The 27,483-nt window shown below is 37.8% G+C and overlaps 1 protein-coding gene and 1 long non-coding RNA gene across 2 annotated transcripts in view; one reads left to right on the forward strand and one right to left on the reverse strand.

Annotated features, from left to right (window-relative positions):
- AGBL1 (AGBL carboxypeptidase 1) overlaps window positions 1-27,483 on the reverse strand; it is an 822,820-nt gene that overhangs the window by 132,565 nt on the left and 662,772 nt on the right. The window lies entirely within an intron of this gene.
- LOC108395646 (uncharacterized) lies at window positions 1,803-26,536 on the forward strand. The gene is made up of 4 exons (XR_001852715.3): window positions 1,803-2,008; window positions 6,056-6,255; window positions 21,323-21,440; window positions 25,727-26,536. It is a non-coding gene; the product is annotated as an uncharacterized lncRNA (long non-coding RNA).

Raw genomic sequence — 27,483 nt, forward strand, 5'->3', positions numbered from 1 at the left:
TGTTTCATTTCACAACTTTGGAGAGCCACATGTGACCTCAGAGCAGACAGGGAAGTTACTTTTTAAATATCATTGTGAGAAGATTAGACTTCAGGGGGAAGTTGCATTAGCTGGAATTTCTGGGTCATTTCCTCTTCACAATTTTTACAGCTCCTTTGTGGTGTAAAACTGACTTTGACATTCATATGCACAGCGACCAATGTGGTCTTCTAGAATGCTCCCCCAGATGGCAAAATCTCTCCTTTGAATAGCCCATTAAATATAGTTTAAAATCATGATAACACAGAAAAAAGCAATCAGCATTGTCCTCTAATGCCTCGTTACTCCCTTGAAACAGGTGGCTCAATTCTTGTAGCAACCAATTTTCCAAAGGATACTGGCTAAAATGCCACTCCTGGTTTAAGCCTAGGATCTTATGGGTGAGTTGAGCTGCTCTAGAAAGGTAAAAAAATTCAAGATTTAGGGTAATGACAGTTAACACAGCAAAGATGCCACTTCTGGGACTTTGATCCCAGCCGTTTTTCAGCGGTATTTGAGGATATGAGCATTAGGGGAGAGAAAGAAAAAAGAGAGAAGTGACTTTCAGGTGTTAAAAAGTCCCCTAATGGATCCCAGCACAAATCCCTTACTGGCGATCTCTGTGGCATGGGATGGGAGAGGGCAAGGGAGGGTGTATGTAGGCTGGAGCAGTAGGGTGGGGGGCCCTTCATGTTTAACACTACTTCAGGTTCTCTAAAAAAGAATCACTATGCGCCTTTAATTATTGGCTCACTCACCTGTGTTTGCAAGTAATCATGAATACATCATCCCCCTAAAACTGCCTCATATATTCAATATAGTAAGATGACTTTGTAATTTGAGGAAATTTGGGGAAATACATGTGCATTACAGTTGTAGATATTCATATTATTCTATCAAGGTATACCTATATTTATTTATGATTGCGTTTTGAACGCCACCCTGTATTTTCCATCCTGCCAAAACGGATTTTTCTTAAAGAGAGGCCTATTCTTCATGGTTTACATTTTAATAAATATGTCTCAGCATTTCATAGTTCAAGGCCAAGTGGCCAAAATTTACAGAGATGTTTGGTTTCTTTGGCAGGTTAGATGACAGTAACACCAAGCTTCACAAAGAGGATTTTATTACCCACAGTGTTTATGCCAATAAACAGGATAAAGGTTTTCTGAAGTAGCGCCTGTCTGCCACCAATTCCAGATTGCTCATTATGACACATGAATACCTCCTGGAGTTTGGATGTAAGCTTGAAAGAAGCTCATTCGATGATTTCTATCACCATTTGGCCTCAGTTCACCTCTCATGACCCCCCACCCTGCCCACCACCGCTTACTGGACCTATGGGTCTAAAAGTTCGGGTTTGTTTGAAGAAAAAGAAGAGTGTAAGTCTTAAGAAGCATGGTGTCCCTAGGCTGCCCGAGAGGCCTTATTATTATTTGTTATTTCAGGGGACCAGCAAACAGTGACCCGGAGCTAACTGATGCATCCCTCCCTGCTGGCAGAGGCAGGGCTTGACCCAGAAGGTGCTGCTATGGTCAAGGGAACTTTAGGACCCCGTGTCCACTCCTTCACCTGGCATCCTTTCTTGGAACTTGGTTTCTGCTCTGATCCATATTTCAGTTCTAAGTTGGTAACTTTTCTGAGTTGCCCATATTCCTTAAAGGAGTGCTTCTTGTATTACTTTCCTCTAGGGGCTGGACCTGGTCCTTGAGCCTTCAACCTAGAAAATCAGGTTCTGCAGCTTGTAGCCACTTCCCAGAAGTTCATCTGAATTCCTCAGGGTTAAGTTTGGCCTGTCTCCCGCTTTTAGGAGTGCAGGTATTTATGGCCACGTTGCTACGCACGCCACGACTGAAATGGACATGCCCATGGATTGTCTCTGGTGAGCTCCTTCGACACTACCTGTCCCTCCCTCCGAGAGGATCTAACCCAGTCTCAGAACCTCAGTCCATGTTATCGTCCTGCTGCAAGTCTGCCTGTGACATTTCAGGTATGAAAGCTGCTTTCTAAGTGTTCAAGGAACACATAAGGCAAATAGCCAACAGCGGTTGGGTCAGAGCTGATGAATTTGGCTAATGGAGTTACTTACAGACATACTTAACTATATCAGAACATTTAACAGTAATATTTTTTAAACACTGCTTTTTTAAAAAAGTCATTTTATAAAAGGAGGCTACATGATAGTATTAGAAACATGGTAATAGGAAACAGGCTTTTGATAAGACTTAACAACTATTTCTAATTTTAAGTTTTTTAGCCCATCAGGAATACAATGATTCTTCTGAGTCATGATAAGGAATATCAATGGAGATATGAAACTTAATATCCAAATGAAATCTTTTTGTAAAAGGTACACACATGTGCACACACACAAACACCATAAATACTGAAGAATGAAAGATGTAACTTTCAAAATATTAAAATGTGTGTTACTTCATAGCAGAACACAAACCAAAATTAAAAAGATCAAGCAATTGGGAAAATATAATATCCTAAAAATGTAGTATAAAAATTTTCACATATATGCATAGATATTTATACATTCTGAGAAAAAAAGATAAGCATATGGAGTGCAAAAAGCAACAGATATACAAAACATACACAAAATAAGATAATTAAAAATGGTAGACATATTAAAAATATACATATAAAAATGTATATATATGTATAAATGTATATTTAACTTCAACAGATACTTACAAAATGAACAAAGTAAGATGTTTAATAAATGGTAAATATGCATACAAAAATACGTGTATGTATGCAGGTATGTATGTATGTATGTGTTTATACATTCAGCCCTATTTGTAATCAAAGAGATACAAATAAATGAGAGTAAAATACAAATTTCATCTGTCAGCTTGGAGAATTTAAAAGAAGAACAGAACAATTATTGTTGAGTATGACTAGATATTCTTATATCTCACTAGTGTGAGAGAGATTTGGAATCATTTTCCTTTTAAAGCAATTTGGCAGTATACAGCAAAATATTTGACTAAATAAAATTCCATATTTAGATGTTTATCCTAAGAAAAAGGCATGAGAAAATATCAGAACAACTGTTTATTATGCTACTGTTTATATAACAAACTATTCAAAATAATCCAAATGCCGACAATAAGCTATTAGTTAGATAAATTAAGGTAATTGACAGAGCCACATTGCTACTTAGCTCTTAAATATTATTTTGGTGACTTTGAAACTTTTTCCTTATATTGCTAAATTATAAAAACAGGCTCATAAACAATGTATGCCCAATAATCCAAATTTGTATGTATATGTGTATATATAGTTATATATAATATATATACAGATATAACTTGTATATACACATTATATATTACATATATGCATTCACATATAAGAAGAGATTAAAACTTAACATGCTTTATTAATGTATTAGTAAATCATAAGTAGAATTATAAATGAATAAATCATAATAGATTATTAATCCTGTGTGGTAGAAATGAAATATTTTTGTCCTATTTATAATTTCATAGTTTTAAAATTTTCTATATTGAATATATGTTACTAATGTAATAATAAAATATATTTTATAATTTTAAAGTGTGTAGTTCCTTTGCTCAGTTCCTCAGTGACTCATTAACTAATTTAGGAATTATTAAAGAACAGCTGCAGGCCTTTCATTAGTTACCAAAGGACCCAAGTGAAACTGTCTTTGCCGTGGGGCTTGCAGCCGAGTGGGTGGCCAGGCTAAACAACCATGCAGAAATTTCTGTGATTTCAAAGACTTTGGCTATACAGGTAAAGAACTGACCCGGTGCCCTTAAGGACTTGTAATGGGGATCTGACTGAGTCTGGAGATGCAGAGGATGTTTTCCTGAGGACGTGACATTTAAGCTGAAGGCTACAGGCTGAGGATGGGTCAATGAAGCAAAGAGGTAAAGAAAGAGGATCTTAGGCAGAAGACACATTGTTTGCAATAGACCTTTGTGGCAGAAGGGAGCTGGTGCATTAGAAAAATGATGAAACGTTGTTAGTGTAGCTGGAGCATGGAGAAAAATGGGGATGTTTGGAGATGGAGTTCGATTAATAAAGCAAGACAGACTGAGTCTGTTCCTTAAAAGCAATGGGAAGCCAGTGGGGATTTTGATCTTACTGTTCCTGCCTAAGACTTCTTGGGAGGTGATGGTCATATATACTTGGTCCTGTGCCTAGGGCCTTGGAACTGATGAGGACTGAATACCTGGAATCCTGCAAGAACCACTCCATCTAGACACCCCTTCCTCCCTTGCCCAAACCCCCTAACACCCAATTGTCCTATGAAAATTCTTCTGTTTCAGATACTCACTCAGATAATACAAAACAATCCCCCAGAAGATTGATTTCTCTGTTCTCAACTCATTAGGCTGTTACTGCTGACCAAGGAGGAATTTCCACCCATATCCTCAGCTTAACTTGGTTGAGACTCTGGTTTTGATCTGGCCCAGAGTAGAGATTCAAAACAATAATATTTATAAGTATCTATTATTGCTCACATCCTCTCTATTCTGATCACTCCATTATCATTATTATTGTCTTTGTAGAAAAGTGATATATAAATATTCATGGCACATTGCAGATGTTTTCAAAGTTTTAAGAACCCTGGGAGGTAGGCAGATTTTATAATTCTACTTTTCAGTGAGGAAACAGATACAGAGATGTAAAGTGAATTTCTAAAGGACAGAGCTGGGAAATTTAGAGCTCTTGACACTGGAGTCTTTCTGTCACAGCATACTTCTTTCATTGCATGCAAAGACCCTTTCTTCTCCCTGAAGAAGTGTTTTATTCCCTACAAGGTGCTAGATTGCTGGGGCTACGTCTGTATGATTCACTTTGTGCAGTAGTTAGCATAGCATTATGGTCTTTGAGGTGCCCTGATAAATGCCTTTGATTGATAGCCAGCCTGTAATTTTTTCTGACTGGGCTAGGCCAACCTGACATGAGAAATCTTGGGAGGGACTGGTTCCCTGAAGAGCAGGTAGGCTTTATGACACTAAGTGACTTAGAAATGACATGAAGTCAGTGGAAATTGCTACCATAGTTAATATGTCCTTTTACGTAATTATATGTAAAATAGATTTATCACCACCAAGAAGCTTCAGATGTTGATGGAACAGGGACTAACAATGGTTGATTAAGTCACGAAAGGAAGTTTGGGTCTCACGGGTGTAAAACCATTAGGGATCTGATGCTGTTCGCATGTCACCATGTTTCCCATGGGGTAATTTAATGCCGTTTGGAGTTATAAAGAAGGAATAATGAGAGCATCTAATACACACTGAGTGCTAACTAATGGGACTGCTAAGTATATCTCTCCATCATTTCATTTAGTCTTTACTACGGGCTTACGGAATCATGAATTCCCACCATTACTACTATTTGCCAAGCACCAAAACTGAATCTTGACGTTCTGAAGTTCCCTGGAGATCACACAGCTAGAAAGTTGCAAAATCTGATTTGCCTGATTCAAATTCTTTGCTCTTAACCTACTGTGAAGAGCATACTTACTGTTGATGCCTGAATTATAATGGAAGGAACAGACGGCTGCTCCCGAAAGTTGGCTCTGATTGGAGTTTACTGAGACACTGGCTCGACCGTTGTCAGAAAGAAAAATGAAAGAAAGAAATCGGGGAAACCATGTGTGTGGCTGTGCAAAACTAAGTTTTAAGGAAATGAAATGAATTAAAATTGCAATATATTAACATAATATACAACAGAGAAGTCTTGCTTTTTGTAAAACAGAATACTCTTATCAGCACGATCAGTGCATTCTTTCTCTGCAGGGAAAGGGGAAACAACAAATATACAAATGTTCGGTGATCATGGAACCCCAGACGTGCAAATGGTTTTACAGTGCAAATATTTAGTGACATTCAGCCAAATGCTCCATGTATCCATGTATAAAGTGAGGAGAGACTTGACAATAAATTCCATATGGCAAAAACACAATGGACAAGACCCTAATGAGAGATTATACATTTAATGCTGTTAGCAAATAAAATGCTTTAGTTGAAATAAGTATTGTTGCTTACAGAAGACCATTCATCCTCGAGGCCTGGATGAAGTCTTAGTCTTGGTCTGGAGCTACACCGAACGACGTCACTACCTCCTAGGAGCTGCCAGAAATTTACCTCTGCTGTGTTGGGCCAACTCGGCTTATTTCAAGGATGCCAACTATTATAACCATGCAAAGCCTTCCTTCTCTTCTCAGATAAATAATCTGTGATGGAGTTGGTAAGTACAGTTCCTAGAGTGACAATTATCTATCACCCATGACTTTATGGCATACTGTGTTAAGAAGGATTCTGAGGTATTATAGAGGGTGAATGGAAAACTATTACGATCAGTTAGTTCAGCTGGTCAAAGAATGCACAGGGAGACGGCTGGCATGTTTACAGAAATTTGTCATCACTAAACTAAAATGGTAAATTAAGTCCAGTAATTTCAGTTAGGCAGATTAAAAAAAATTAAAATACAAGAGAAATATCAAGTTACAAAAATAGGAGGAAAGATTGTATTTTACTTTCTTAGTGACATTCCAAATGTTGGGATACCAGCACTTTCTATTTATCTTTCTCATGGAGCTTAGTCAGTGTCTCTGGCTTTTGCTTATTCAGTTAAAAAGCCCAGCATCCCACCAGCCAACCACCCTCCACCCACACAACTGGGTGAGTAGAATATGTAAATGAGGCAGGATTTAGCATTTCTGTCAGCTGGTGACCTTTATGCTTCCTCCTATCAGAGGGCTTTCACTTGAGAGCAGGTGGTCTTAGAGACAATTCGCCTAAGAAAATGTTTTCACTACCGCTACCTTGTATGGAAAAGCAGTTCTCATACTGGTCTTGGTAGGATCCCAATGGTGGATCCCATTAGAAGAAGCAGATCTAACCCAGCTGAGGTCCAGAACAGCAAACCTATCAGGATGGATTTGCTCAGATAAAGAGCACAACCTCTTTTATTTTTTTCTTTTCAAATCATCTCCAGTCAAATTCAAATGGCCCTGTATTTCCAGCACGGGGCTCAGTTGCTGGGCTCCGAGGAAGTGGCAATTTTACTGTGATCCTAGGTGTCTTATAGGAACAGAGCAGTCAGGGGGCTTCATTATTCAGAGATGATGACTGGGAGGATGTTGTGGGGCTGAGAGGGGAGGAGGCAAGGGTTCAGTCTTCCAGAACAGAAAGGTCCATTATGGTTTCTTGAGCTGCCTGCACAGATAATGGGAACCTCTTTTCCTTCCCTCCTTCTTGTCTTTCTCCTCATTATCTAGTCCTCCTTACCCTCCCTCGTCTGCCCCTCCCTCTCCTTGTCTGTCCTGTCAATCACGCCTTGGTTCTAGGGAGATTTAATGCTGACAAGTCTCCTACCAAAGGTTTAATCTTTATTCCTGACCAGCATGCCTATTCCAGCAGATGAAGCTGCAGCGCCCGAAAGGAAAATCGAGAACCCTTGTCCTTCTCCGTCATGAAATGCAACCTAGTTCAAGAAGACAAGATGACTGGTCTCCTGTCTCCTTATCTTTGGGTTGTATCAGAGTATGCTCTGGTTTTTCCAAAATTAAGCGTTTTTCCAAGACAAAAGTCAAGTCAAGCCCTTAAAATGAATGTGACAAACTAGTTAACTCTCTATCCCCAAAAGTCTTAAGAAATTTCTCTTAAATGCCATTATAGCCACCTTACATTTGTAAATACCTCCCTGTTCTTCCGCTCCAGCCATGGTTATTTACTCTGCCCCAGGACGCCATTTATTCCCAGTGTACGTAAATATTGTGCTTCTTACCCATCCTGTTCCTTCATCTCCATGGCAAGTACCTCGGTTTACATCCCCATCATCTCCCACTGGGGTTGTTGACACTGTCTCTTCTTTATGCTTCAAACATCATTTTCTGCATATTTGAGGACAGTTTTGACAGCCTGACCTCTTATCTTTTTTTAAATCTTAACCTATGATACCATTCTTCTTTTTATAAATTAGAATACTTTTTTATTTCATTAACACAGGTATCATCAGTTAATCTTTATTAGAATGACCCTCCCTTTATATTTTGGCTACCTCCCATCTAGGGAGCAGCTGCTGAAACAGCTTCTCGTAAGACTTCCATGGGTGACATGGGATGAGTTTTAAAATAGGGAAGGGCTGACCCTTTGCTGATTCTCATGTCTAGGTACTTGTACGGGGAGAGGGTTGGGGTGGGGTTTGGGAACAGGAAAGGATTTCTTTCTTAAGATCATGACTTTCAGAGACCTTGTGTTGTAAGTTCTTGTTAGCCAGCATTCTTATACAATTGAACTGGAAAATAATAGTCAAGGTGGAGCTAAATCATAAAAGCCTCCAGATGTTAGGGAGAGGAGCCGTTCTGGAGACCTAGACCTGGGAGCCATACACTGGTGTTTCTGCAGTTGACATCATTCTTTAGTCAATTTCAACAATTTAGTCAAATTAGGCGGATGCTTAACTCACACCTGAGAGCAAGAAGGTCCAAGAAAGGCCCTGGTTCTCCTGGCTTAGGTCGTATTCCCATCCCTTGGCTTGGAGAGGGTAGGGGGCAGAATATATCATTAGTTATCTTCATCAGGATTACATGGTTATAAGTGAGGATAAAACATTTTCCTAAAAGAACAAGGACTTCCATTTCTCTTGGAATTACAAGCAGCAATTACAGGCCAACCTGTAAGCCATCTCCACCAATGACATTGGGCCAGTGACTTGTGTTCAGGAGATTTCCTGGAACGGGCTCACATTTAGGATCCTAGGGCCATACTGTGAATAGAATGGGAGTTTCTGTCCAAGGATGGTTTCCTTCCAAGGACATTTGGCAGTGTTTGGAGACATTTTTCATTATCAGAACTTGGGGGTGCACTGGGTTTTGGATGTGTATTGCTATTTAGTGGGTACATATCAGAAGTCTCTCTGAAGAGCCTGTAATGCATACCATGGTCCCCCAGAACAAAGGATTATCCACCCTAAATATCTGTAGTTCTGAGGTTAAGCCTGGAATAAAATGATGATTAAGAATCCTAGTTTTACAGTTGGACAGGACCGTTTGATTCCTTATCCTGCCACTGACTAGCTGTGAACTTAACCTCTCTGCGTATACCTTTCCTCAACTGTAAAATTAGTATAATACTGAGTCTTCCAAATTGTTTGAAATAACACACACACACACACACACACACACACACACACACACACACACACATGCAAAGTTTCTGGCTCAGATATTCCATTAGCTTGATTGCTTGCAAAACTAGCTTCCTGTTCTTAAATTATGCCAATGCTTTACCCTTCAATCATTCACAGTTTTTCCTCCAAGATATCTTATCCCTGGCTTTACAGGTATGAACTCTGAGCCTAGCCCTGTAATGCATAGTGCTGGGAAGAATCAGATAGTGGTCCACTGGGAAGCTACCATCTTCAAAAACCATGGTTCAGAAAATCACTGAACAGTAGTTCAACAAGTAAGGCTATAAAAAGGGCATTACAGACTTGAGAGAAACAGAATCTTACTGCACCCTCTACTTATGTAGTACACTAATTCTCCACGAACTCTGAGTGATATTAGGATACACATATAATGATATTGGGATTTTTCCAGATCTTTAATCCTACCCTAGTATTTTCCAATGTGCACCTAACATTTGTCATGTACGTTTCCTCCTTAAGGAACCCCCTCACCATAATTTTGGAATATGCATGTTTTCCACATGGTGGATTGATTATAATCTATCTAATAAACAAGATTATGTGCCTTCTCCTGAGACAGTTGATTTCATTGATCTGAGCCTAGTGCTAAATCCAAAGAAAACACTTGTAAAATGAATTCATGAACCAGTTGATAAATACTAAGATAGATATTGTCAAATAACTAGATTATTTTTAAACTTGGCATGTGGCCCTGTCAGAAAAGTGTAACTGAAATAAGGATTCTGCATATAAGGTGTCACTATAACTACAATGCCTGTGTGTGACTAAATGCCTTTCCCTTCTCACGAGTAAATTCTAAGTCCTCATTGAACGAGAGGTGTGGCTTCGCTCTGGTTTTGTCCCTGTCTTCTGCCATTCTCCTGATTTTGTAGTATGTGCTGACTCAGCTTTTTCTAGCTCCAATGCTGGTGTTAATTCAAACTGAGCACCTATTTGAGGTTTATAAGATATTTATACAATTTTTTTTCTCTCTTATGAAACTGGTTCAGTGTTCAAATTTGAAAAAATAAATGCCATTACCCTTAATTATATATTCTAGTTTGTATTTTACAATTTGTATGCAGAAACACATGCAATGCATGTACTTTAGAATGCATGCATCTTATTGAAGAGTCTTCTTAAAACTTTTGTGCATAGAAATCACCTGGGGATCTTGCAAATGATTCAAGATTCTGATTCAATGGCCCTGGGGCAGAAGCTGAGTTCTGCATGTCTAACAAGCTTCCAGGTGATACCCGTGTTGTTGTTCACAGAACCGAACTACGAATAGCAAGGTCCTACCTATATAGTCCTGCTTCAGAATCTGTTTTGTAAATATCTATGATTTTCCATAGACAAAGAATATCTAGACATGAGATTCTTATCTTCAGTGGTATGTCCTCCATAATTTGAAGTATATTTATCCAGCATCACTCTCTCCCAAATTGAGCCGTATGGGAAAATAAAAAAATAAATAAAAGATCTCTGAGAACTGTTAATAAAGATTCTTAAGAAACGTGTCTTATGGTCAGATATGGGGAATGCTAAGTAAACAAAGTAAAAAGTGATTTCTTTACAGATGTTGTAATCTTAAATTTGTTAGTATCTCTTATGAATATCTAGGAGTAAGATGGATGATGCAGTCCTTCCTGAATTTAATTGCCCATTAAAACTAATTGTGTCCCTCATGAAGGATCGTTTTGGAATAGTGTTCCAGAGAACACAAAAATCCAGGATTCTGTCTTAAGTCTGAGCAGCATAAATCCTCTTCCTGACTCCTGCTGTAGTCTGGAGCTGGAAACTGTCCATTTTCAGTTTTGCAGAGGCTTGTATCTAACCGTTTTGTATGTATATGTTTATAAGCCCGGGTGCCACTCGTTCTCCTGTCAAACGGTGCCAAGCTTACTGGCTGGCTGTCCCCAGGATACCTGAATTTGAGAACTGAAATCGAATCTGTAACAGAAAATGGTATCATATGACTGCAAAGAAGGACTCACCCACTAATACATTACAAGAGGTTTGTTCAGTGTTTTCCAGGGAAAACATGAAGCAAACGACGAACTATCCTTACATGCAGCTTTCTGGAGATCCCACTATTGGTTTGGTATCAGGACCTTCTAAATAGTCATAGCTGTTGTACCACCTCTGCTCCTGTTTCCCCGAGCAATGGATTGAGATGACCTTGGTCTCCATGGTGATAGAGTCGACTTTACACTTACCAATTTTGCAGGAAACCTGTAGTAGAGCTGCAGTGTAAATGCTCACTGACTCCTGTTTGCTTTGGAGATAGCGAAAGGGTGCTCAGACCCCGGATGTGTTTACTGGTGTTCTCAGAGAGGTCTTTTCAAAGACTATCTCTTGTGCCAAACTCAATTCAAACCTGTTCTGTGCCCTGTGGGAATGAGGAACCTCTCATGTGCCAAGGGAGTGGCACATTTGGCTCATTCCAATCACATAATTCATACTTGTCAATGATACAAGATTGCCTCCAGTTTATAAATCTGAATGGGTAATAAGGAAAGAGATGCAAAGAAACTTAGAGTGGCAGACTTGAGTGGATGTGAGATTTACAAGAGGTGCCTGAATAGAAGAAACACAAGACTCATTAGCAGGGGCCCAGTGGTCGCATCTGCATAATGACTAAGCAGCTACTGGGTCAAACTCTTTGGAAAGCAAGATAAAAATACCTTGTATTTTAATTATTCTCTTTCACTTGTTTTCTTTTATCTTCAATTGAATGTAGGAAGGTTAAGGAAGTAAGACGCCTCCTGTTAAATTACTTAAAAAATATTTTGAATGGTTATCCACTAAATATGTCCCCAAAACTTTAAAAGGGTTCTTGTGTATCTTTAGAGATGACACATTAAAGTAGAACTAATTCCATTTTGCCTGAATAAGACAGACGAATCGAGCAGTAAAGACCCAGAGTGGCTGTGTAAACATCTAATCAATGATGCACCGGTTAAGCTGAATCTGTTCTGGAAATAGAGAAGTGAGCACAGTCCCAGATAAGAACAATATGCACCATTATTTTGGCTTTGGGAGAAAAAGATAAGGCTAGCGAAAGGACATTAAAGCTAATGTGAACAGAGATGAATGTGCTGAGTTGAGAAAAAGAAGGAAAGAGTGAAGAGGGAGAGAAGAGAGAGAGAGAGAGAGAGAGAGAAAGAGAGAGAGAGAGAGAGAGAGAGAGAGAGAGCTCATTAATAAGCAGGGAAGAGAAATAGTGTTGGCTCATCAGTTATCTGTGAGGTGGAACTGGAGTTTTAACTCATGCCTGCTTAACTGGCACAAGGCAAAACAAAACAAGGTTTTAAGTAAATGCGTTACAACAATGAGCTCATGAGCGAATCTCTTCAAAGCAAGAAAAAGAAAATCCATACGTGAAATCAGTCCACAGTGAGGAATGTAGAATCTTTGCTGGCAAAACCAGAGAACACCGTGTCCCACACAGGGACAATTTTACAGGGGAAGAAGGCAGATGTGGAGCCTGCATGCAGGTCGTGATTGGCCTTTGAACCACTCATTCTAATTGCATTTTCATATTTATAGGTAGATTGAATTTTATCCCTGGACAATAAAAATAGCTTTAATCAACAGCACAGGCATAACCAATAATGCCTTATATTTTTATTCTGAATATTTTTCCACAAATAGAAATATGTTTTTACATCGTATGATCATATATTACCAAATATTAAAACTTGGCCACATTTTCTTCAGAATTCTCTCTTAAAAATTACATGTGTATATACAAATCTTTAATTAAAATCCTATATCATCCCTCTGTTCTCCCAACCTTCTCAGAAAGGTAAAAATTTTCTCTCACAGGGTTCTAAATATTTAATACATTTGTAGGCAACTATGAACAATGTGTGTTATTGTTTTGAGTTTTAACATTATGTATTGTACTGTAAGTATCACTTTGCAACTTGCTTTCCTCTCTTGGTATATTTGTGAGGTGTATTCATACTGATATTTTTAGATCCAGTTAATTCATTTTAATAGATACATAATATTCCATTAAAATGAAAGTAAAGTTTATTTACCCTAACAGTGGATAATAAAATTGTTTGCACTTTTTTGTTCTTTTAAACTGTACCGACAGAAATAGCTCCTTAAATATCTCCTTGAACAGATGGGTGAAGTTTTGCTAGGATCAATTCATACACATGTAAATGCTAATAAAACACTGCACACTGCTTTAATTTGGCATTCAGGTCTTTGCATTTAGTTCTTTAATCAATCAGAGATTTATTTTGTGTATAGTGTGCAGTAGAGATCTATTTGGTTTATCATTTTCTATAAATATCTAATTATGGCCCTCTAATGAACTTTTCCCCATTAATAGCCCTTTTATATATGTCAAATTCCCCTGCATGCTTTACTGATTCTTGCGTATTTCCTCTTTGCAATGAATGAGTCTACTTGTCTAAGCCTATGCTGATACCAAATGGTTTTAATTATTTTAACTCAGTGGTCCTCACCCAGGGCAATTTTTCCCCCATGGGACATTTGGCAATGTCACAACTACAGAAATGGAAGTCAAGGATGATGTAAATACCTACGATACACAGGGCAGTTCCCACAGCAAGAACTTATTTGGTCCAAGACGTCAGTAGTACCCATGTTGAGAAACAGTGATGTGACTGGATAGTACGTTGGAACATCTGGCACGCACACATTTGAAATCTTAAGCATTCCCCACTCTACGGCCTTTTAGCCCTTTTGTTCCAAAAGTATATTGTGCTTGGTTTTTTATTCCTTTGTAGGGATTTTATAATTTAATTCTTAAATTCCAAGAAAAACTCTTTTAAGAGTTTAATTAAATTTGCATTTAATGTCCGAATGAATATGAAAGAATTGACAGTTTTATTATATTGACTCTTCCTTTTTAATATGATATAGATCTTTTTTTTTTTTTGGTCTTTTTAAGGCCCTTTAATTAAACTTTGCATTTTATTCTGAAAGATCATTTATCTTCTTCTTAGATATATTATAGGATTACCACCTGATTTCTTTTGCCATTTCTTTTTGATGCTATATAGGGAGGCAATTTTTATATACTGGTATTTATATATATCATATATTAATTCATTAACCTTTCTGAATTCTTCCACTATAAATACTTTGCTATAGAGTCTCTTAGATTTTTCTTCATAGATACTCATCTATCATCTGACAATAATGAAGAGTTTTTAACTTTCTTCCAATCATTATACACCGTATTTCATTTTCTTGTTGTGTAGTAGGTGCTGTGCCCCTCACTGCCATGTGACGAAAGACTCAGCTCAACCTTAAAGAGTGACATTTTCTGTAGGATTTTAGTAGATACACTACCAGGTTCAGTAAATGTCCCCTCATTTCAAGCCGTCATAGAATAGCTAATATGAACTTTAAAAGCAGTTCAACCTGTTAGTGTGTTAAGGTATTAGACTTGATTTTAAATCTCACATGTGCAGAATTAATTATACTCCTCAGTTCCTACTTAATAGATATTCTTATCATCAGAGCATGAAAAGCACCTCTAATATTTCATGTCATTTTTTTTTCTTTTCATGCTCTATCACCTTTGCACACTCCTACCTAGACACCCACTTTATTCTGAACAACTTATGGTACTCCAATGCATTTTGTGTATACATACATATGTGTATATGTGTGTATGGTATTATATGTTACATGTGTTTAATTTACATAAATCATTATTCTTTTCAACTTCTTATTTACTTCACTAATAATATTTGAAGATATACCTACACTGGTCTTTGAAAATACAGCTCATTACTTCTGCTTGCTAAATACTAATTTGTCTTTGACATACATGATAGTTAATTTTATGTGACAGCTTGGCTAGACGATAGTGATCAGTTGTTTGGCCAAACATTAGTTTATCTGTCTCGATAAAGGTATATCTTCCATGTGATTAACACTTAGAAGCAGCTGGCTGTAAAGCAGTTCACTCTCCAAAATGTGGATGTGGTTGGGCCCCACTCCATCAGTTGAACAGCAAAGACAGGTTTCCCAAAGAAGAAAGAACGGGGCCTTCAGACTGCCACATAGGAAGTCTGCCTAAGTTTCCAGGCTTCAGGCTCAAGATTGCAACATCAATATACTTGAATTTCAAGCCTGCTGGCTTGCCGTATGGATTTTAGGCTTGCTACCCCCACAATCATGTGAGCCAGTTCCTTAACATCAATTTCTCTCTCTCTCTCTTTGCCTGTTTTCTAAAACCATGGTTCCAGGTCTCATTTCCCCCAGCAATACATGAAGGTACCTGTTTCTACATGGCCACAATAACATATATTATTGAGTTGTAATTTTTTTTTTTTACTTTTCTTTTGTTGGAGGAAAGCCTTGGAATTCTATTTCAATATATTAAGTGTATAGTCTAATTGATTTTTAATTTTCCCTCTTCATAATCTGGTTGTTAATATATTTTGAGAGATAAATTCATTTCATATAATTTTATGCATTTAATCATGTGTATCTCAGAGTACCCATTCCACACTATAAAAATCTATATTAATTTTTTTCATTACATCTGCTTTATATTCAGGATTTATTTTCATGTCTCTTTTTCTTAATTGTACCTGTCAGAGGCTTGTTTACCTTGTTCTTTTAGAAACCCAACATTTTATTTTTTTCACATTTTTCTCTTTATATTTTCATTTTTCCATTATTATTTATTTATCTTTCATTTCTGCTGTTCTTATTTGGGTTTACTCATTTATATTTCTCACTCCTTGAATTGAATTCTTAGTCCCTTTGTTTCTAAAAGTACTTGTTTTCTGGTAAGAGTAGTTTGAGCTGTAGATTTTCCTTCAAATGCTATTGTATTAGTGACCCACATGTTTTAACTTGTAGTGTTTTTATTATGATTCTGTATTCAAATTTTTAGTATTTGCTAACTGTGTTTAAAGTTTTAAAATTTTCAACACCATGGACATTTAATAAAATTTATTTAAAGTTTAGATATATGTGATATTGAAACTTTCTGGCATTTTTAGTGAGCATTTTCCTGGTGTAAACCATATGTACAAAATTTGCATAAATCTTAAAGCAAAATAATAACAGAATTATTATGTTGATTAAACATGTAGCATTAAAATGTATGAGAGCAATAACATAAAGATCAGTAGAGGAGAAAGGAAAGCATGTTTCTGTAAGATTTTTCCACTATTTGAGAAGCTATATAGTAGTCTAAATGCTGATAAGTTAAAGATCTAAAAGTAAAGGTGTGTAAACCTTAAACTAACACTCAAGTATAACCCTAATAAGTTATAAGTTGATATTAGACATAATTAACTAAGAAAAAAAGCAGATATTAAGAACATAAAAAATATTAAATAATCCCAAAAAAAGCCAGAAAAAGGAAAAGTGGTATAAACAACGAGAAATAGAAAAAAATAACAAGATGGTAGTTTAAAACACAACCTATCAGTAATCCCATTAAGTGTAAATCATCTAAACACTCAATAAAAAAGCAAAGACTGTTAGATAGGATAACATATCAAGACCCTACTATATGCTGCCTGCAAGAAACAAACTTTAAATACAAAGAAGCAAATAGGTTAAAAGAAACTGATGGGAAAAGATATATCACGATAACACGTATCAAAAAAAAAAAACAGGATTGCCTGATAAAAACAGGATTAATATATCAGGCAAAGTAGATTTCTGAGTGAATGTTACCATAGATAAAGAGGGCCATTCCATAATGATGAAAGGGCATACCAGCCCTAAACTTTATGCACCAAATAACAGAGTTTCAAAATATAAGAACCCAAACTGATAGACCCACAAGGAGCAAGAGACAAAACTTTCCCAAGTAATAAGTGCATAGCTGAGTAAATTTTCACAATTTTCACAATTTTCAGATCAGGAAGAACGACATCATTGGCATTCCAGAAGTTCTTTTTCGTGTCTTTTCTCAGTAACTCCTCTTTCCAAAGTAAACACTTATCTGACTTGTAATTCCATTGATAAGTTGTGCCTTCTCTTAAAATTATTAAATATCAATTAGTATGATCTTATGTTTGTGAAATTGTACATGTGCATTTGCACTTTGTTCACTTTCATTGCTGTGCACTAGTCCTTTGAATTATTATATGAAAATGCATTTACATATTCTTCTTTTGATTTACACTGGAATTTTTTTGGAGAGAGGGGCTATTAGGAATTTGCTCTCATGAGCATTCTCAGACTTGACATTTGAGGAAGGTATGTATTAATTTCTCTTGAGTATAATAGCAAAGAGTAGAATAGCTGTATCTTTGGGTAGATGGATATGTATCCTTAGCAAATATGACAAAAAATGTATCAAGGTGGTTGTGTCAATTAGTATTTCCACTAGCTTCTGTCCCCACGAATTTTCAACACCAGAGTCATGAATGGGGTGAAAATTTAGGTGTTAAAGTTTCTCTTGGGAGAAAATGTAAGAAAGTGCCCACTTTCCTTGAGTTCTGTTCTGTGGTCTCTTGCATGAACTTGAGAGGGATTCTCATTAAGATTTATATAGCTAGATCACAAAATTTAAGGAGGGACTTACTTTCAGAGTTGTGTAGGACTCTAAACTTGATCAAGTTAAAAAGTAAGCACCTTCTTAAACATTGCACCTTTGATGACTCATTTACCTCATTGGGCTCTCAATCCTGCTTGATTGTAGGAATGTTTCTTTTTTATTTCTTGAGGGGCTATGTAGTGCTATTACACTGTGGTTTTTATTTACATTTCCCAGATAATTAATGATGTTGAGTACATTTCCCTATGTTCACTGACTATTTTGATTTTTCCTCATTTGTTGTCTGTTCAAGCCTTTTGTCCAATTGTAATTGAATTAGTGATATTTCCTGATATTAATTATTTGAAGTTCCTTTTTCAGTATTCTGTCTGGATCCTTTGTTTGATTTTTCTAAAGCAAATGCCTTCTACTCTGATTTTCCTTTTCACTCTTGAATGATTTCTTCTAATAAAATACAATTTCTTAATTTTAAATGAGTTTAATTTATTAATACTTTTCCTTTTTGGTTACTGCTTTTCTGTCCTACTTCAAGGCCACTAATTGATTCTATTATGATTTCTTTTAAAAGCTTTATTGTTTTGCCTTTCACATTAAATCCAAAATATACTTGGGATTGATGTTGGTGCTTAATGTCAGATAAAGGTCAACATTTTTTATCTGTGGATGTCAGTTAACTCAGCATCACTTACTAAAATTATCATCCTCTCCGTATTATACTATACTGTCATTTTTGTCTCATATCAGTTGAATCTATGACTATGATCTCTCTATTCTGTTACGTCAGTCTAATTCCAAAAACTCTATATTCACTTCCACAGTATTATAAGTCTTGCTTCCTGGTTTTGCAATTTCTCCAGCTCTGTTCTTCTTCAAGACTGTTTTGCAGATTCTTGTCCCTTTTAATTTCTATATGAATTCTAGAATCAATATGTAAACTTGCCCACCACCAAAAAAAAAACAAAACTCTTTTATTCTATGATTGAAAATGTATTGGTTAATTTGGGGAGATTTGGTATCTGTACAATGGCAACTATTCCAATCCATAAATATAGGATTCCATTTATTTAGTCCTCTTTCAGTGTTTTCAATAATACTTTGTGGTTTCAGAGTAGGAGTCTTGAGCTCTTTTCATTAGAATTATTACTAGGTATTTGATGTTTTGATTCTATCATAAAAGTTATCATTATAACATTCCATTTCCTTTTTATTTGTTACTGATATATAGGAATACAAGTGATGTTTTATAATGGATTTCTCCCATCTTATTTCTCCCTTTGACTGCTTTCAGCTTCAAAGGTTATTTGCCCCAAGCTGGGAACATATTTTCCCTGGAGTTATAGGGGTTCTGTTCATTGTAATTATTTGGGACCTAAGCTAAGGGTTCTGTTACCATCCAAAGAGAAAAGAATATCCTGGGAATTAGCTCTTTGCTTTAGGGGAAATACTCATCACATCCACTTACTATTCATTGGGCAGAACTAAACATGTGATCCAATCCATGCATAAAGTGACTCGGAAATGGAATCCTAAATGTGCCAAGATAGCAGTCAAAGAAAAGATACACTTTATGAGTGACATTAAGGTCTACTTTTGTGGGTTTCAACCTATTTTTCACAGTGTTCATTCATCTTTCTTTCTGATATTACTATTCTTAGATCTATTTTCTTGACTCTGATAAGTTGACATTTTTATTTTAAACTGTGTTTAAATTTTAACTTGAATGAAATACAGCATATCCCATGGGTGTCTATCTGGTCTTATTTGATCCAAATCACCCTCCCATTTTCTCACCTCGAGGGGTTTATTCCACAACTCTGAGTTTTCTTCTTGTTTCTGTCACTCTGGGTTATTTTCTTGCTAATGTATTTCATCATAAAAGTTATCATTATAACATTCCATTTCCTTTTCATTTGTCACTAATATATAGGAATACAAGTGATATTTTATAATGGGTTTCTCCCATCTTATTTCTCCCTTTGACTGATTTCAGCTTCAAAGGTTATTTGCCCCCAGGCTGGGAACATATTTTCCCCAGAGTTATAGGGGTTTTAGTTTAGTTGCACACTAAACGTCCTTTATCTTTTGATAAATTAACATCATGTTAATGGGGAAAAATAATATATGTGGTTATAAAGAAAAAAAAAAGTAAGACAAATTAGATAATTACATGTTTACCTGAAAGTCTATTATCATCAGGTATAGTAGATCTAATACTATAGTTTTAACATAAAAATCTAAGTGAGGAAAACACATACCTTTGTTTTTTTCAGATATTCCATATATATCATTTTGTATAATCATCACAATTTCACAAATTAAGTATTTTTAAAATGAGGAAATAAGATGAGAAATATAAGAAATGTAACTTGTCCTCTCATTCACCTGCTAAATGGTGAAGTTAGGATTTGAACTGTGATTCTCACTCAATGTCCATTGTTTTCTCACTATTGAACTCATATTTCTTTCCTTCAGCATTATAAAACAAAATCTAATTTTATTTGTTTAGTCTCTGAAAATGAAATTATAATAAAATACCAAAAAATGTAATATAAACCAATAAAAAAATACTTCCCTGGAATTAGCTCATCAAGTCCTTTTCCTTCCCACATAAACACATGGTCAGATAACCATTTTAAATTTATGCAACTTACCTGTAAATGATTGAGTCTCAGAACAACATAAATTATGAAATATCTGGCAAAATCTACTGAATATAATTTGTGGAATATTTGATGTACATTTTTAAAGAATACTAAATACTAAGTGTCAACAATATAAATGAAGGCCAGTTCTACAAGATAATGCTGTCAGTTTCAGGACTAGAAATTATGCAGATGTGAGTAACTGTCCTTAATTCTATGATCATTCAAAGCAATTATTAAAATATGAAATTAAGTAGCTGTTTAAACCAAATATGCATAGTCAATAGGAGCCAGGCAGCTTTCTGCAAATTAGAAAAAGCAAATGGAAACATATATTAGGGACTTACCCCATAATTCTTTCCCATCACCCTTCCCATATTTAGCATTTAATTTCCTAAGAAACAGCAATGGAAAATCTTTGGGCTTCTTTCCGATCAATTCAGTATTCCCTGGCTATACTGAACACTGGCAGAGAGTATTGCTCGCCTCCTTCAGTTCCCGAAAGAATTTAAAGCCCAGATGAGAAGATGTCACTTTGTTTTGAGACATAAACAGAGGACATGCCAAGGTTGAATTAATGTTTAACTCCCCTCACCCAATTTTTTTTAGCTTTTTTAAATTAGCATCCTCCAAGTTACATCAACATTAGTAATGATAACAAATCTATAAATAAATTAACAGAGGGCTTACGGTCTCATTTATTAATTTATGGAAAGATGAAGCTAAGCAAAAGCTTTAAACTATAAAAACTAACATTGCAGTAAATTCTACAATGAAGAAAAAGAAAATTCTAAATGCTCTACACCCTGAAAACTCAGTGAAGTCTTCAGATCATGGGAATGAGGTTTAAATTTTTTTATTTTTAGTTCAGTGTTTTAATTTTTTGGTGATTAGGCGAGAACAAGTTGGCTTAGCACATCGCATCTACATACAAAATTTCAAAATGATTTTCCAGAGACCCCTTCTAGCCGGATAGCAGTCCTTCACCGTCATGAAACTTACTTCCGCTACTAGTGACCCAGGCGGACCCTCAGATGCTACCCTGGCAAGAAATTTGAACTCGGTTGGGAGACGTGAGTTATCATTTCAACTTTACCTCAAAATATCTATTTGACTTTGGGCAATTAAGTTAATCTTTCAGAAATTCTGATTCTGAAACTGTAAAATGAGAATTATAATACCTGTCTACTGTTGAGTAGATCAAACCAGATAATGCACACATTAAAGCACTTTAATGTGAAAGTGCTATACATTTGGAGAAAATTATTATTCTTTGACTCTGAGCTGCCCTTCAGCTGAATCCACTTGTAAAAACCTTGGTGAGATCCAATAGTAACTTTTTAAAAAATATAAACTCCCTGGACTGCTGACGAGTAAGAATGAATCAAGCTAGATAATATAAGTAAAAACTAGAAATATGTATATACATATACACATATGTATACATATATATACACACACACACACAACACACACACCATTCATTCTGCCATTCAAGTTAAGCCATTCTAATAAACTAGCAGTGTCTCAGTATTTTTGCCCCCACATTATGAATGAAAATAAACTTTCAAACTGTTTTTTTATTCCACATCCTGATATATTGGAAACTCCTTCCATGCTATCAAATATTTTATTTATAACATTACTGTATCAGCTGTTTATTTTGTCACTATTTTATATGAGAACTTGAATACCTGTCCACTTATTACTATTACTTGTTTATTGTACACTGCAAATAGTGGTGTGACACACTTCCTGGTACTTACATAAAAACTTCATGATGCCATACTTTCCTATCTGCCAGGACAGAACTAGTTTACAAGTGTCTCCATGTAATTATTTATAGCATGCTCTTTCACTCACAAGAGCGTTCCAGTTTGATCAATAAATCATATTGTCATCCTATCATAATGCTTTATGATTATCACTCTTAGAACAACTCCTGAAAGTGGAATTGCCACGTGAAAGATAAGTAATACCTATTTTCTAAGTAATGGGAAACATAAATTCATCCCTGAAAATTAAGGTGTTAACAATATTCCAACTGCATACGTAAGTTATGCATGTTCCTGGAAAATTGTAAATGTATCTCTGCCTCCTTGCCTTTCAGTCTTCCCGTGAATTCCCTATGGCCTCAAAACTGCTAAACTCCTGAGCAAAGGCAAGTCCAGTCTAATGACATCTTAGGATATATATTTCCATTAAATCAAGAATGATGTTGAGTCAGTTCCTTCTCTTAGCCCAGTATATTTCCAGAGTGGCACGCTGTGTTCTCTGCACATGCCGATCCTTCATTCTACAACTAGTTTGCCCTCACTGTGTATTTTGAGAAGCCCCTTCTGACACATTTTTCTCTCCCCCTTTGCCATGCCAATCTGGAAGGTTGTAGGTTCCAGAAGCGTTACTTGAAGATAGAAGGCTGCCCAGTCCATATCAGACTTGTACTAAATGAGAAATAATCTTTTATTCTGTTAAGCCACTGAGATTGCAGGATTGATGTACTGCAACTGCAAACATTAATTATCCTGACTACAGTGAATATTGGTTCCAAAAATGGTGTACTGACGTTACAAAAACCTAGTGCATGTGGCATTGGTTAAGGGGTTGCACAGTAGGCTAGGAAGAACCTGGAGCTCAAGGCTGAAAAGATAGTCCGTGTTTAATAATAAAAACAGTTGAAACAGGAGATGTGCCTGCAGTGCTAGGAAAAATAAATGTTAAAAAAAAATAGTTGTTACTAGTGAAATATTAGCTACTACTTTGGATTTAGGAAGGTATTATAAGAAAGAGATGGGCTCAAGAAAGAATTATCCTGTTGAGTAGAAAAAATGAGTTGGAAGGAAATAGAAAGAACCCTAAAACATGGGGCTTTGCAGGGTTGGAAAAAGCTAGATGTTTCTGGAGCCCCAACAGTAAGAGAAGGAACGGGAAGACCTTGAATGACAGAATAACCTCTCAGGAAGATACAGTGATTCAGGGAAAAGATGAGATTGAGTCTGAGAGCCCTCAGGAAGTTTTAATTAAGTTGAGAGAGAGGTGTAAGGGCAAACATGAAAAGTAATATAATAGCTCTAAAACCTCTCTTACAATATCAGGCATGGTTATGGGTACATACACCTGAGTGAAAGTAAATGAATTAGAATCCTACTTTTTGAAGGAATGAATAATCTAAGTCACAAAATGTCTAGAATACAAAAACATCGTTGACTGTCTGAAACTTTATCTATTTTGAGGACCTCAGAGGGGCCCTTTACAGATCAGAGCCAGGGAATATGGAGGAAATGGACAAATGAGCCTTCCAGAGAGCACACTCATGGCCTGATCTAGAACTCTCCTCCATCCGGTGTGAGAAAAGCTTCAGTTTCCCCAGCAGAATCACTGTGACAGCATGTGCAGCTGTGAACGGATGCAGTCCACAGCACCGGAGAGAGAGATTTCAGGAGGAAAAGGGGTTTGCTGCCTGCTCAGGGTGATCCCCAGGCACGCTCCTGTGAGTGTGTGTACATGCGGGTGCACCACCATCAGATTCCTGCAGTGCATGGGGGACACTGTGAGCATTGTGCAGTAGAACACCTCCAACGAGACACCTCTTTGAGAATAGGTTTCCTAGAGGACAGTTTTCCAGCAAATTCCAGAGGGTAGATTCCCAGCAGAGTCTCCCAGTATGGCACCACCACGATTTCTGTGTCATCACCAGGCTCCACGTGGTATCCCCAACAAGGATGGATCTCAGCCCCTGGCTTTGGGGGCTGGGAAAAGACACTACAAAAAGTTCTTTCCTGCATGTGTTATCTCCACCCCACAGCTGTGACTGCCCTGATAGCTCCTGTCCTGTATTCTTTAGGGCTCTCTTGACTTCTAACTAGGCAATCCCTTACTACGCCAATCTCCTATTACAGTTAGTAGTTTTTTATATTGAAGTTTGTTTCTCTATTCAAATTACTATGTCATTTCTTCCTTTGGAGTGGATCAAACAATGCAATGCATTGACTGGGTTGAACTTTACATTTCCTCCCTTGGTGGGGTAAATGTATTCCACACCTGGGAGGAGGAGGCTTCAGGATATTTAGTGACCAAATGGACATAAGGTGACAAAGAGAGTCTGTACTCTTCAAATATACCTTGGGATTCTGTATGTTTCCTGGTCTTCCTTGCAGGTAGGTTAAATGTTACCTAGCACCTTGTTTTTTAACCACATACCATAGCATTTGTGACACCAGTGAGTGGAGCTTATCTACTGACTTTCTCTTATACTGTAAGATCCCTAAAGGAAGGGACCAAAGCCTCAAGGTCAGCAGTGTAGCCCAGGCGCCCAGGATAAGTATATTGTTTTTAAGTACAAAAAATACTGGATAAATATTTGTTGGTAAAATGATGTCTTCACCATTCAAATACGTTAGGTTTCTTGGATATTTACTGTGTATCAGGCCCCATTCTAAATGCTCTGATAAATCATCTCAGCTCAAACAGCAATCCTACAAGGTCTATACTATTATCATCCCCACTTTATAGACCAGTACGTTAAGGAGCTGAAAGGCTAAGTACCGTTTAAAAGAAAAGGCATTTCAAAACCAGAAAGACCCAAGCCAGAGTCCTCCACAAAGAAACACTGCACTCGGCTTTCTCCCCACGGCCGTCAGGATTCAGCCCGAATGACCAGTGTGCTGGGCAGGCTTTTTTCCTTATTGTGGGCTTTGGTTTGTTTCCCATTCAAGTGACCTGTGAAAGCTCAGGGAACATGGCACTCATGGGGAAGAGAAATAGTCACCCAAAGCCTTAAGAAAGCGGATCTGCCGGGAGACATCCTATGGGGTTTGAGGAGACAGAGAAGTTTGTAGACAGGATACACAGCGATCCAAACAGAAGCATGTGTCAAGGGTCACAAGTGTCAAGAAACCAGGGCAGGGTGGAAGGCGAGAGGCTTGAGGGATGGTCCTGGGAACATGCTCTTTATAGCAAGACACTGCCGGCTCTCCTCTTTTGCACAAAAAGGACTCACGCCCCTCAGGTCCCAAGACGCAACGGAAAACGGTTTTTTCATTTTGGCTTGGTGTGTTTTAGTGCAGTTACCCAGAAAAATGAAACCCAGGCAGGGAAGAGAAGCCCAGCCTTCCCCGTGGGTCTGTTAATCTCCCCCAGATTATATGCCCTGCTTTTATATGCCCTGACCTAGGACATCTAGAGCAGAGGACTTGTCAGAATGCACCAGAAGGTGGCCAGCGTGCCGCGAGAATGAGGATGTCTAGCACTCCCACAGCCCGATACAGTTCAGGGCACATGGCGAGTACTTTGCTTTTTATTTTTTTACACAACTGGTTCTGTCTACAGGTTGGAAATTACCATGTTGTCTTTTCCACAGCATTTATTACAGAGCTGGGCAGCAGCGAGCATGGCTGAGGTGCTGTGGACTGATCAGCAGAACAGAGCCAGAGGTGGGGCACCTGCTCCGAGCCCCCTGTCAGACTGTCCCGTGTGTTGCCCCCAGCACCTGCTGCCCTCACTGCGCGCCACCTTCCCAGCTGGTGGCCAGGTCTCCATGTGCTCAAAGGCCAGAACTTGATGCTGCTTTATCCAAGACTCTTTCTGGGCTTCCCGTCACTCAGTCGGAATTCTTTTGTTTATGTTTGTAAACTAAGTGAACGTGACATGGAAGTCACCGGGGAGAATAAATCTGGAACATTGAAATGCCTTTTTTACAGTCACATTTCCAATCATAACTGCCCTTTAAAACCCACATAAAAGCCGTCGCCTTGAGTTCCTTGCTGTGCAGCCTCTGTGTGGCTGTGTCTGCAATCTCACGGTATGACAGGAACAAGATTTCATTTTTAGTCAGACCTGATGTCAGGTAAACACCAACAGGCCGTTTATGTTTCTGTAAACGCTGTCCTTGCACGGTGTTCCTGGAGCATGGGAAACTGAGAAAGGAGTCCTGTTAGAGACCTCTGTGCCACCCTTCTGGGGTGGGGTGGCTGCGGGGAGTTCTGAGAGGAAAGAAGTCAGGGGCTGCCGCCCAGTGTGACCCCGAGGAGCTCCGTTCTCTGTTAGCACCATCAGGGTGGCGGCCGGGAAACTTCTCCCATCAGTAGGCCAGCCTTCAGGCCAAGAACTTGCCCTGCCTTTGCTGGCTTCTCCTGGGCCACCCCTTTCTCGGAGAGGATGTGCCACCGTACAGCATAGCCAATGGATTCCGCATACAGTCATTTCAATGTCGCAGGTAGCGCACAGAACTAGGGGGACTGTCTCAGCCCAGTAATGTGTAAAACACACTCTCTAAGGATCTTGGGTGTCACAGAAGACACGAGGAGGGGCCTCCAGGGACAAGAGGATGGGATGGGGGGGTCCGGAGAGTGGGAAGATTCAGAAGTGTGGGGAAAAACCAGCTGAGGTCACTGTCACGCCCGTAATCGAAAGAAATCTTTTGCAGCCTGGGGGATTACGAAACAGGGCCAGACCCATGTGACCCAGACCACAGCGTAAATTTATCTTATGCCTTTTACATTTTCCTATGTTTTCCCCATTTATTGTAACCCAGGCTTGGGAAATGTGGTGGAATGTATTCAAGAGAAGAACAGTCCAGAATATTGGAGCATATTTTATTCTCCTAGCCACAGTTTTCTCAACTACACTGTTTTAAAATTTTTCATTCATGTATGGAGGTTTTATTTGCTTGACCACGAAAGCAGAAACCTTCCCATTTCCTACACCTTGTATCCAGTACCCAGCACGTACCAACAGCTACTAACGACACTATGAAAGCTCATACATATTGTGGACCATCTATGAGACAGGTGTACCTTGAACTACTGCATTAACTGGTTCCTGGGGCTGTAGCCTTAACCTTTACACTATGATCCCCAACTTGTAAATATAACATAGGAGGCGCTCAACCAAACTGACTTTAACTATGCATGGCTTGAAGGAGCAAATTCCAAGACCTTTTTAAGGGGTCGTCTGCTTCTTGAGTTACTTCTTTTTTAACTACTTATGCTTTAGAATAGAGGAACCAAGTAAGTGAAGGGAGGAAGCCACATGGAAAGCACAGAATACCCCGGCTGTTCCATTCTCCCTGTCCTTGGTCCATTTGAGAACTCACACAGTCTGGTCTATTGGCTTAAG

This window comes from Manis javanica, chromosome 18 (genome assembly GCF_040802235.1).
Source record: "Manis javanica isolate MJ-LG chromosome 18, MJ_LKY, whole genome shotgun sequence".
Lineage (NCBI taxonomy): Eukaryota > Metazoa > Chordata > Mammalia > Pholidota > Manidae > Manis > Manis javanica.